Below are 13,654 nucleotides of genomic sequence, written 5' to 3'. Positions count from 1 at the left end.
TTTATTACTGATTATCGATCCCAGGAGAGAAAAACTGTCTTTTTCAATCTTCTCTCCATCCACTACAAATACGTTAAAACTTCAAGTTGCCATGATCTTTGTTTTCTTGACATTCGAATATAGGTCCATCTTTTTGCTCTGTTCCTTAACTTTTAATAATAAGCCTTTCAAGTCTTCTTCACTTTCCGCTAGAGCACTGGGGTACAACAAAGGTAATTGGGTTGTCCCACATGGGGCTCACAGTATTAATCCCCATTTTCCAGATGAGCTCACTGAGGCACAGAGAAGTGAAGTGACTTGCCCAAGGTCACACAACAAACAAGTGGCAGAGCCGGGATTAGAACCCAAGTGCTCTGACTCCCAGGCCCGGGCTCTTGCCACTAGGCCACCCTGCTTCTCTGCTGGAATTCTCTCTGCAGGAATTCACCTAAGGAGGAGTCTAACTTTCGGGTTCTCCGCGGGCAATAACTGAGGTTTTCCGCAGGCCATAACTGGATTTTCTTTAGGCAATTAACCTTTTTGATTTTAGGTGTTAGAATGATCATCCAGAGCTTAGAACAGTGCTTTTCACATAGTAAGTGCTTAACAAGTACCATCATTATTATTATTATCGTCAGAAAAATCAATGAAGCCATTCCAGGACGAGGACTTTTCTGGGTCCCTTGAGGGCCTTGTCACCCCCTTTGGGAGTTCTGTCCACGCTGGCATGGGGGTACACTCTCCGGAGTCACCAGAATCCCGCGAAATGGTTCGCGTGTTTTCCCCAGGGGCTCCGAGACGCTGGTTCCCTCCCCCTGGCCGTGTTGGGGGGGGGCGGGGGAGGGAGGGAGGTTCAACCTTTAGTTTGACAAAGACGGCCATGGTGCCTGGCTCCAGGCTGGAAATCCAAAATCTTGAGTTCCTGGAGGACCCCAATTCTGCGGTTGTCGGTAATCTCTTTTAGGAGAAGGTCGTGCATGAGGCTTCTTGGAAGCTCGAGTTTGGAGCCCAAGGAGAGCCAACATGGGAGGGCCCACATCTTGAGCACTTTGCCTGAGCCCAAGCTGGGGCCTCTTCTGTCCACTGCTGCTGCTGCTGCCAGGCTCTCTGATGCCCAGGCCCAAGAGTCATCCAGGTGCAGGCCTACCTGCCCGGCAGGGGGTTGGGAGGAGAGGGAGGAGGAGCATGGGGGGGGACGAGGGAGGGAGGGAGGAGGAGAAGGATGGAGAGGGGGGAGGAGGGAGGAAAGAGAGAGAGAGAGGAGGAGAAGGCACAGGGGGATGTTGGAGAGAGAAGGGAAGAAGAGGAGGAAGTGATGGGGCTTGGGTGCAGTGGCAGGAGCCCACAGGTGGTCGGGGCTCTGATCAATCGATCAATCAATCACTGGTATTGATTGAGGACTTCCTGTGCGCAGAACGCTGTACTAATTGCTTGGGAGAGTACAATATAATAGAGTTGGTAGACAAATTCCCTAGCTCACAGTCTAGAGGGGGAGGCAGACATTAATATAAGTAAATAAATGACAGCTATGGACATTATAATAGTAATACTAATAATGGTACTTGTTAAGTGCTTATGTGCCAAGCACTGTTCTAAACGCCGGGGGAGTTGCAAGGCTATCAGGTTGTCCGACATGGGGCTCACAGTCTTAATCCCCATTTTAAAGATGAGGTAACTGAAGGACAGAGAAGCTAAGTGACTTGCCCAAAGTCACACAGCTGACAAGTGGCAGAGCTGGGATTAGAACCGACACCCTCTGACTCCCAAACCCTTGCTCTTGCCGCTAAACCACGCTGCTTCTCATAAACCACGCTGCCCCATAAGCGCTGTGGGGCTGAGGGAGGGGTGAATAAAGGGAGCAAGTCAGGGCGACACAGAAGGGAGTGGGAGAAGAGGTAAGGAGGGCTTAATTAGGAAGGCCTTTTAGTAATCGTAGTATTTGTTAAGCTCTTACTATGTGCCAGGCACTGTACTAAGCGCTGGGGTACATGCGAGCAAATCAAGTTAGAGTTTTAGAGGAGGTGTGCCTTCAATAAAGCTGTGAAGTCGGGGGAGAGTGATTGGGTCAGTCAGGGCCTCCCGGAGCTAGGTCCATCGGGGTTCCAGGACACCCAGAGGGACTGGGTAGGGTGCCCTCCCCCCCACCTCCCGCTCACGGTCACTCACGGGACCCTCGGCCTTCCCTTCCAGCGCCCCGACCCCCGGGGTTGGGGGGAGCTCTAGACCCGCCTGTGCCGTAGGGCGGGGGCATCTGCAGGAGGGTAGACTATGTCGTGGGGCGAGGGGAGTGGGGGGTGGTCCAGGGAACCCCTCCTATCTCTGGGTCTCTGCATTGAGGTGGGTTTAGACGGGGTGGGGAGAGGGACCTGGGGTGGGGAGGGGCGCAAATCAGGGAGGGCTCGGGGGAAGGGGGTTGGGGGGGTAGGAAGCTAGACCCTAATAATAACAATAATAATGGTATTTGTTAAACGCTTATTATGTGCCAAGCACTGTTCTGAGCGCGGAGGGTAGCTACACGGTAATCAGGTTGTCCCACGTGGGGCTCTCAGTCTTAATCCTCATTTTACAGATGAGGAAAATGAGCCACAGAGAAGTGAAGTGACTTGCCCAAAGTCACACAGTTGATAAGTGGCGGAGCTGAAATTAGAACCCACGACCTCTGACTCCCAAGCCCGGGCTTTGCCACTAAGCCAAGCCGCTACTGACTGTAAACTCATCGTGGGCAGTGAATGTGTCTGTTTACTGTTCTGTTGTACTCTCCCGAGCGATTAGTACAGTGTTTTGCACACAGTAAGCAGTCAATAAATGTGATTGACTGAAGGAGAAGCAGCATGGGCTAGTAGAAAGAGCCCAGACCTGGGAGTCAGAGGCCCTGGGTTCTAATCCCTGCTCTGCCACTTGTCTGCTGCGTGTGACCACTTGTCGGCTGTGCGTGACCTTAGGCAAATCGCTTCACTACCCTTTGCCTCAGTTTCCTCACCTGCAAGATGGGGATTCGATTCCGGTGCTCCCTCCTGGTGAGACTGTGAAGCCCCGTGTGGGAACCGATGATCTCATATCTACCCCAGCACCGAGTGCAGTGCTTGGCGCCCAGTAAGCGCTTAATCAATACCACAGTCATTATTAGGGCTATTATTAAGCCTATTAAGAGTAGTCTCGGAGCTTGGAATGAGCCGTGGCCCTGGAGACTTTGGCTTCCGTGGAGGATGGAGGAGGTGCGGTGGGAAAGGATTGATCTGAGTTCTTAACCCAGCTTTTCCCTGGTTTCTATTTTCTCTACCTTTTCTGCCCGGGCACACCTGTACACATGCACGAATATGCAGACTCACACACAGACACTTGCACACACGAACATATACACAGACTAACAAACAGGCACTTGCACACAGACACGCTCATAGCACAGACAGACACAAACACACACAAGCACACTGGTCATTCACAAAGATACACCTGCACACAGACACACTCGTAACACAGACTCACACACACACACACATACACATGCACCCAAGCACACTGTTCATTCACACAGACATACCTGCACACACAAATACAGACATACAGACACGCCCCCACCCCATGCTCTGTACACAGCTGGCATCCACTACAGTGCTCTGTAGGAAGTAGCCGTCCAACACAGCACTCTGCACCCAGTAGGCACCCAGCAAAGTGCTCTGCACACAGAAGATACTCAAAATACATTGAGGGCAATTATGCCTACTTGTTTTGTCTTGTTTTGTTGTCTGTCTCCCCCCTTCTAGATTGTGAGCCTGTTGTTGGGTAGGGGTTGTCTCTATTTGTTGCCGAACTGTACTTTCCAAGCGCTTAGTACAGCCAGACTACTTGTTTTGTTTTGTTTTGCTTTGCTGTCTGTCTCCCCCGTTTAGACTGTGAGCCCTTTATTGGGCAGGGATTGTCTCTGTTGCTGAATTGTACATTCCAAGCGCTTAGTACAGTGCTCTGCACATAGTAAGCGCTCAATAAGTACGATTGAATGAATGCTCTGCACACAGTAAGCGCTGAAAAAAATACGATTGAATGAATGAATGAACTGAATGAGTGTAGTGTGCGCATTAGGGTATATGCGTATATGAGAATGTGTGAGCTGCCTATGCGTGTGCCAGAGGTTGTGGAAGTTGAATTAAGGAGATTGTGAAAAAGGGAAAATGGGCATCCTCCCCCTCCTCCTCGTCACCATCGATCCACACCCCACGTGGTGCCCGTGTGAGACGCCAGATTCAACCTGAATCTTCTTCCCGTGATATGCCAAGTTTCAGCCCTGGCCTGACGGCTTGAGCTCCAGGCCAACGAAGCTCGCTAGCCGCGAGTGTCCGGTGTCTGGCCCCCGGGATCTGGCACCCGGCGTCCAGCAGCTGACCCCGGGCATCTGTGACTGGGCGTCCAGGGTCTGGCCCCCTGCGATCTGCACCTGGCACCCCCGGCCAGTACCTGACCTCAGCGGGAAACCAGCGGAAGGAACACTTACCCTCAGGGTCTTCCCAGTTAATATAGCATTTAATCAGTCAGTCGATCGTATTTATTGAGCGCTTACTGGGTGCAGAGCACTGTACTAAGTACTTGGAAGAGGACAATATAGGGACTGTGAGCCCTACGTGGGACAGGAACTGTGTCCAACCCGCCACCCCAGCGCTTAGCACAGTGCCTGGCAAAAAGTACGGGCTTAACGAATACCACAATTATCATTATTATTATTATTAATAAAACAGACACATTCTTTCCCATAATGAGCGTACATTCTAGTGGGGGTAACATACATTAATATATGAATAAATTACAGATATGCACATAAGTGCTGTGGGTCTGGTGGGGGGGAATGGATAATGGGAGCAAAGCCATAAAAATAACTGTGGTATTTGTTTAGCGCTTTCTATGTGCCAGGCGCTGTACTAAGCACTGGGTTGGATACAAGAGAAGCAGCGTGGCGCAGTGGAAAGAGCACGGGCTTTGGAGTCAGGGCTCATGAGTTCGAATCCCAGCTCTGCCACTTGTCAGCTGTGTGACTGTGGGCAAGTCACTTAACTTCTCTGTGCCTCAGTTCCCTCATCTGTAAAATGGGGATTAAGACTGTGAGCCCCACGTGGGACAACCTGATTCCCCTGTGTCTACCCCAGCGCTTAGAACAGTGCTCTGCACATAGTAAGCGCTTAACAAATACCAACATTATTATTATTATTATTACAAGCAACTCGGGTTGGACACAGTTCCTGTCCCACGTGGGGATCACGGTCTTAGTCCCATTTTACAGATGAGGTCATTGAGGGTCAGAGAAGTGAACTGACTTGCCCGAGTTCACACAGCAGACAAGTGACAGAGCTGGGATTACGGTTCTAATCCCTGCCTGGTCTCTATCCACTTCACTATGAACACTTAGGCTCCGCAAAGCACCTCATTAAGCATTTGGGGGAGGACAATAGAGTTGATAGACGCGATCCCTACCCTCAAGAAGTTTACAGTCTATTATGCAGAGCTCCGCACTGAGTGCTTCAGAGGGGTCAGTAAAGTTAGTAGGCACGATCCCTGCCTTCAAGGAGTTTACACTGTACTGTTTGTGCAGCGCACTGGGATGAGCGCTTGGGAGAGACTGGTTGAATTCGTAGACACCGTCCCAGCCCTCGAGGAGCTGACGATCTAGTGAGGGGAGACATACACTGAAATAAATGACCGAACGGGGAAGCAGCTGAGTATTAAGGTATGGGCATAAGTGCTATGGGGATGGAGATGGGTTGAGAACAGCCCCAAGAGCATAAACAACGGAGAAGGGTGGGGAGAGGAGAGATTAGTCAGGGAAAGCTTCCTGGTAGAGATGTGACTTTAGTAGGGTTTTCAAGGTGGAGAGCGTGGTGGTCTGTCAAGACACTCTCCTGGAATCACTCTGTCTGACTATCATTATTATTGTTATTACTATTATCGTTATTATTAATGATTATGATAATTGTGGAATTTGTTAAACGCTTACTACATGTCGAGCACTGTTCTAAGTGCTGGAGTGGATAAAAGTTATTTCCTACATAATGTTTCCATTCACGTCTCCCCACTCCTCACGACCCTTCAGTGGTTGCCCACTTATCTCCACATCAAACAGAAACTCCTCCTCATGGACTTTGAAGCCCTCAACCCCCTTGCCCCCTCCTACCTAATAGTAATGATAATTGTGGTATTTGTTAAGTGCTTACTTTGTGCTAGGCACTGGACTAAGCGCTGGGGTGGATACAAGCAAATCGGGTTGGACACTGTCTCTGCCCCACGTGGGGCTCACAGTCTTAATCTCCATTTTACAGATGAAGAAACTGAGGTACAGAGAAGTGAAGTGACCTGTCCAAGGTCAACACAGCAGGTGGCAGGGGCGGGATTAGAACCCCTGACCTTGTGGCTCTCAGGCCTGGGCTTTATCTACTAAGCCATTATACTTCTCCACCTCCCCCTCGTTGCCACCTCCCCTCATTGCTCTTCTACTCCAACCCAGCCTGCACACTTCACTCCTCCAATGCCAACCTACTCAATGAGTCTCTGTTACATCTATCTCGCCACCAGCCTCTTGCCCACTTCCTGCCTCTGGTCTGGAACGCTCTCCCCCTTTCATGTGAGCCCGTTGTCTCCATTTGTTGCTGAATTGTACTTCCCAAACGCTTAGTACAGCGCTCTGCAAACAGTTGAGCGCTCAATAAATACGATTGAATGAATATCCGACAGATAATTCCTCTCCCCCACTTAAAAAACCTTATTGAAAGCACATCTCCTCCAGGAGGCCTTCCCCGACTGAGCCTGAGAGGAAATGATTTCCTCTTTTCCTACTCCCTTCTGGGTCACCCTTGAACTTGGATTTGCACCCTATATTCACCCCACCTTCAGTCTCACAGCACTTATGTCTGTATCCATAATGTCTTAATTTATATTAATGTATGTCTTCCCCTGTAGACTGTAAGCTCCTTTTGGGTAGGGAATGTGTCTACCAACTGTGTTAAATTGCACTCTCCCAACCACTTAATACAGTGCTCTGCACACAGGAAACACTAAATAAATATGCTTGATTGATTGATTGATATATCAAGTTGGGCACACTGTCCCACGTTGTGTTCACAGCCCAAGTAGGAGGGAGGACAGGTATTGAATCCCCATTTTACAGATGAAGAAATTGAAGCCCAGAGAAGTGAAGTAACTTACCCAAAGTCACACAGCAGACAAGCGGCAGAGACAGGATTAGAACCCAGCTCCTCTGACTCCTGGTCCCGAGCTCTTTCCCTAGGCCACACTGCTACCTTTTGGCATTCACCTCCCAGACAAACACAATATGTCCAAACCTGAATTCCTTCTCCACTCAACCTTCTCCTCCCCATCACTTTCCCATCTCAGCGGAGAGTACCCCCACCCTCCCGGTCCCAGAAGGTGGTGACCTCTCACTGTCCACCTCGTTGCCCCCCTCACCTCTTTTTTCCCCTTTTTTAATGGTATAATAACTGTGGTATTTGTTAAGTGCTTATTGTGTGCCAGGCACTGGGCTAAGTGCTGGGGTGGATACAAGCAACTTGGGTTGGACACAGACCCTGTGGGGCTCACAGTCTCAATCTCCATGTTACAGCTGAGGTAAGCGAGGCACAGAGAAGTGAAGTGACTTGCCCAAGGCCACACAGTTTATAAGCGGCGGAGATGGAATTAGAATCCTTGACCTTCTGCCTCACAGGCCTGTGCTCTATCCACTACACTGGCGCTCACTATGTTCTGGGCACAGTATCTACAAAGTGCTGAGGTAGATATAAAATAATCAGATTGGACACAGTCCCTGTCTTAATCCCCATTTCAGAGTTGTGGAAACTGAGGCCCTGAGAAGTGAAATGACTTGCCCAAGGTCACACAGCAGACAAGTGCCGGGCCGGGCACTAGCCATTAGGCCACGCTCTTCCCTGTCATTCGACAGTCACATTGAGTCCCCTGCCCAGAACTTAAGGCTCTTCAGCACAATATTCCTCCACAATATTCCTCCACACACACACCCCTTCCTCTCCACCCTAACTGCTACCACCTTGGTGCAAGCGTTTAGTACAGTGCTCTGCACACAGCGCTGCATAAATATCATCGATCAACTGACTAAAAGCTCTGGTTGGATCGCAGCTGGATTTTTGCATCAGCCTCCTCTCTGGCCTCCCTGCCTCCAGCCTCTACCCCTACTCAAGCCGTACGCTGCCCAGATCATCTCCCCGAAGCTTCGCCCGGCCCCCATCTCTCCTCCCCTCCAAGTCCTCCCCCGGCTTCTGGTGTCTCTCCGCACCGAAAAGACTCTCCTCCGGGCTGGCTTCCCGCTTCTCCCCCGCCCGGCCCCACCTCCCCACTCTGCCGTCTCGTCCCACTGTCCTCCAGCCCGCCTCCATCTCTGCTTCTCCCTCGCCCCCCGGCTCTCCAGCCTCTGTCCCTTTGCTCAAGCTGCTCCGCCGCCTGGACCCCCCCACCACAACCCAATAGTCTGAAGTGCTCCCCACTTTCCAAGTCCCCCTAATACTCCAGCCCCCTCCAACAAGCCTCCCCTGATGCTCCGAGCGACGTCGACCCAACGTTCACTTCTAGCATTTCTATACTGATTTGTTCCCATCCCAGAAATTGTCCTATATAATAATGTTGGTATTTGTTAAGCGCTTACTATGGGCAGAGCACTGTTCTAAGCGCTGGGGTAGACACAAGGAAATCAGGTTGTCCCACGTGGGGCTCACAGTCTTAATCCCCATTTGACAGATGAGGTAACTGAGGCACAGAGAAGTTAAGTGACTTGCCCACAGTCACACACAGACTCGGGAATCGAACCCACGATCTCTGACTCCAAAGCCCGTGCTCTTTCCACTGAGCCACGCTGCTTCTCAATGCTATATGCTCACTCAATGCTTTATTCTGATTACTCCTTGTAAATAGCTTTGTGTCTGCCACAGAGCGAGCTATCTGTGTGCAGGGAAATACACACATCCTCCTTCTGTTGGACTCTCCCAAATGCTTAGTACAAGGCACTGACCTCAATAAGTAGCATTATTACTACTATTAATAATGATAATGATGGTATTTGTTAAGCGCTTACTATGTGCCAAGCACCGTTCTAAGCGCTGGGGTAGATACCAGGTCATCAGGTTGTCCCACGTGGGGCTCACAGTCTTCGTCCCTATTTTACAGATGAGGGAACTGAGACACAGAGAAGTGAAGTGACTTGGCCAGGGTCACACAGCTGACAAGTGGCGGAGACAGGATTAGAACCCACAACCTCTGACTCTGCTCTTTCCATGAAGCCACGCTGCTTCTCCAAGCGGCTCCGACCTCCAAGCTGCTGCTACTATTGCAGCAGCAGCTACTGCTTCTGACGTTACTACTCCTGTTACTGCCATGGAAACTACCATTACTACTACTGTTATTGCTCCTATTACTACCACTAGAACTTCTGCCACTTCTACTATTACTGCTACTATTTATTTATTTACAATGGCATTTGTTAAGCGCTTACTATGTGCAAAGCACTGCTCTAAACTCTGGGGGGATACCAGGTCATCAGGTTGTCCCACGTGGGGCTCACAGTCTTCATCCCCATTTTACAGATGAGGTAATTGAGGCACAGAGAAGTGAAGCGACCTGCCCAAGGTCACACAGCTGACAAGTAGCGGAGCCAGGATTAGAACCCATGACTCTGTCTCCCAAGCCCAGGCTCTTTCCACTGAGCCATCCTGCTTCTACTACTGCTACTGGCACTACTAACTATTAGTGCTCCTATTATTCCTACCCCTAGTCTTTCTGTTACTACTACTATTAGGTAGTAGTAGTAGAGAAGCAGTGTGGCTCAGTGGAAAGAGCAAGGGCTTACGAGTCAGAGGTCATGGGTTCGATTCCCAGCTCTGCCACTTGTCAGCTGTGTGACTGTGGGCGAGTCACAACTTCTCTGTGCCTCAGTTACCTCATCTGTAAAAGGGGGATTCAACCTGTGAGCCTCACGTGGGACCACCTGATGACCCTGTATCTACCCCAGCGCTCAGAGCAGTGCTCTGCACATAATAAGCGCTTAGCAAATACCAATATTACTCCTACTCCTACTGCTACTGCTACTGGCACTACTACTGTTACGGCCCTATTCCTACCACTAGTCCTTCTGCCACTACTACTGTTACTCTCAGTTCCCTCATCTGTAAAATGGGGATTAAGACTGTGAGCCCCACGTGGGACAACCTTGGAGAAGCAGCGTGGCTCAGTGGAACGAGCACGGGCTTTGGAGTCAGGGCTCATGAGTTCGAATCCCAGCTCTGCCACTTGTCGGCTGTGTGACTGTGGGCAAGTCACTTAACTTCTCTGTGCCTCAGTTCCCTCATCTGTAAAATGGGGATGAAGACTGTGAGCCCCACGTGGGACAACCTGATTCCCCTGTGTCTACCCCAGCGCTTAGAACAGTGCTCGGCACATAGTATGCGCTTAATAAATACCAACATTATTATTACAACCTGATTCCCTTGTGTCTACCCCAGCGCTTAGAACAGTGCTCGGCACATAGTAAGCGCTTAACAAATACCAACATTATTATTATTATTATTATTACTCCTCCTGCTACTGCTATTGAGACTACTACTGCTACTGCTCCTATTATTACTACGACTAGTCCTTCTGTTACTACTATTATTACTCCTCCTACTACTGCTACTGGCACTATTACTATTACTGCTCCTATTCCTACCACTAGTCCTTCTGCCACTACTAACTATTACTCCTCCTCCTGCTACTGCTACTGACACTTCTACTGCTCTTATTCCTCCTCCTCCTACTACTAATAATAATAATAATGCTGGTATTTGCTAAGCGCTTACTATGTGCAGAGCACTGTTCTAAGCACTGGGGTAGATCCAGGGGAATCAGGCTGTCCCACGTGAGGCTCACAGTTAATCCCCATTTTGCAGATGAGGTAACTGAGGCACAGAGAAGTTAAGTGACTCGCCCACAGTCACACAGCTGACAAGTGGCAGAGCCGGGAGTCGAACTCATGACCTCTGACTCCGAAGCCCAGGCTCTTTCCACTGAGCCACTCTACTACTAGTCTTTCTGCCACTACTACTATGACTCCTACTAATAATCATAATGGTGGTATTTGTTAAGTGCTTACTATGTGCCAAGCACTGTTCTAAGGTCATCAGGTTGTCCCACATGGGGCTCACAGTCTTCATCCCCATTTGACAAATGAGGTGACGGAGACGCAGAGAAGTCAAGTGACTTACCCAAGGTCACCCAGCAGACAAGTGGGGGAACGGGGATTAGAACCCACGACCTCTGACTCCCAAGACAGGGCCCTTTCCAATAAGCCATTACTACTACCACTGCTCCCGACACTGCTACTGCTGCTGCTAGCGGCGGGGCTCAGTGATAAGAGCCCGGGCCTGGAAGTCGGAGGATGTGGGTTCTAATTCCGGCTCCACCACTTGCCTGCTGTTTGACCTGGGGCAAGCTACTTCACTTCTCTGTGCCTCAGTTGCCCCATCTGGAAAATGGGGATGAAGCCTGTGAGTCCCAGGTGGGACAACCTGATTACCTTGTATCTACCCCAGCACTTAGAACAGTGCTTGGCACAGAGTAAGCGCTTAACAAATACCACCATTATTATCCTTCCCCTCTGCCTTCAAACATGCCCACGTCTCCCGCATCCTAAAAAAAACCCGCTCTCGACCCCACTTCCCCCTCCAGTTATCGCCCTATCTCCCTACTACCCTTCCTTTCCAAAATCTTAGAACTCGTCGTCTACAATCGCTGCTTAGAATTCCTTAACTCCCATTCTCTCCCGGACCCCCTCCGATCTGGCTTCCGTCCCCTCCGCTCTACCGAGACTGCTCTCTCTAAGGTCACCCGTGACCTCCTTCTTGCCAGATCCGATGGCTCCTACTCCATTCTGATCCTCCTTGACCTCTCTGCTGCCTTTGACACTGTCGACCATGCCCTCCTCCTCCCTACCTTATCTCACCTCGGCTTCACGGATTCCGTCCTCTCCCGGTTCTCCTCTCACCTCTGGCCGGTCATTCTCGGTCTCCTTCGCCGGCGCCTCCTCCCCCTCCCATCCTTTAACTGTCGGAGTTCCTCAAGGGTCAGTTCTTGGCCCTCTTCCGTTCTCCATTTACACTCACTCCCTCGGTGAACTCATTCGCTCTCACGGCTTTGACTACCATCTCTACGCAGATGACACGCAGATCTACATCTCCGCCCCTGTCCTCTCCCCCTCCCTTCGGGCTCGCCTCTCCTCCCGCCTCCGGGACGTCTCCGCCTGGATGTCGGCCCGCCACCTAAAACTCGACATGAGCGAGACCGAGCTCCTCATCTTCCCTCCCGAACCCGGTCCTCTCCCGGACTTCTCTATCACCGTGGATGGCACGACCGTCCTTCCCGTCTCTCGGGCCCGCGATCTCGGTGTCATCCTCGACTCGTCTCTCTCGTTCACCCCGCACGTCCTATCCGTTACCGAGACCTGCCGGTTTCACCTTTACGATATCGCCGAGATCCGCCCTTTCCTCTCCACCCAGACGGCTAACTTACCGCTACGGGCTCTCGTTATATCCCGGCTAGACTACCGTGTCGGCCTTCTCTCCGACCTCCCTTCCTCCTCTCTCGCCCCGCTCCGGTCTATTCTTCACTCCGCCGCCCGGCTCATCTTCCTGCAGAAACGATCTGGGCCTGTCACTCCCCTTCTTAAGCACCTCCGGTGGTTGCCTATCGACCTCCGCTCCAAACAAAAACTCCTCACTCTAGGTTTTGAGGCTCTCCATCACCTGGCCCCTTCCCACCTGGGCCTCACCGTCTCAATTCCCGTTTTCCAGATGAGGTAACTGAGGCCCAGAGATGCAAAGTGACTTGCCCAAGGTCACACAGCAGACAAGTGGCGGAGCTGGGATTAGAACCCATGACCTTCTGATTCCTAGGGCCGTGCTCTATCCACTACACCATGTTGATTACCACTACTGCTACTTAATAGTAATAATAATTATGATATTTGTTAAATGCTATGTGCTGAGCACTGTTCTAAGCGCTGGGGTAGATACAGGGTAATCAGATTGTCCCACATGGGGCTCACATTTTTTAATCCTCATTTTTCCAGATGAGGTCACTGAGGCCCAGAGAAGTGAAGTGACTTGGCCAAGGTCACACAGCTGACAAGTGGCGGAGGTGGGATTAGAACCCACGACCTCTGACTCTTAAGCCCAGGCTCTTGCCACTAAGCCACACTGCTTCTCTTCTACTTCTACTACTGAAGCTACTAATACCACTATTACTATTACTACTGCTGCTGCTATACTAATAATAACTGTGGTACTTGTGATTATTAATAATAATAATAACAATAATGATGGTATTTGGTAAATGCTTACTATGTGCCAAGCACTGTACTACGTGCTGGGGTAGATACAAGATAATCAGGTCCCACACGGGGCTCATGGTCTAAATCGGAAGGTGGCTAGCTGTTGAATTCCCACTTTGCACATGAGGGGAATGAGGCACAGGGAAGTGAGGTGACTCTCCCAAGATCACACAGCAAATAAATGGCAGAACCAGAATTAGAAACCAGGTCCTCTGACTCCCAGGCCCGCGCACTTTCCACTAGGCCACCCTCAACCACTACTACTAATCCTGCTACTAACAATAATAATAACTGTGGTATTTGTTAAGC

The sequence above is a fragment of the Ornithorhynchus anatinus genome, chromosome 7, assembly GCF_004115215.2.
Source record: "Ornithorhynchus anatinus isolate Pmale09 chromosome 7, mOrnAna1.pri.v4, whole genome shotgun sequence".
NCBI classification, from domain to species: Eukaryota; Metazoa; Chordata; class Mammalia; order Monotremata; family Ornithorhynchidae; genus Ornithorhynchus; species Ornithorhynchus anatinus.
Note: the sequence above shows the minus strand (reverse complement) of the source record.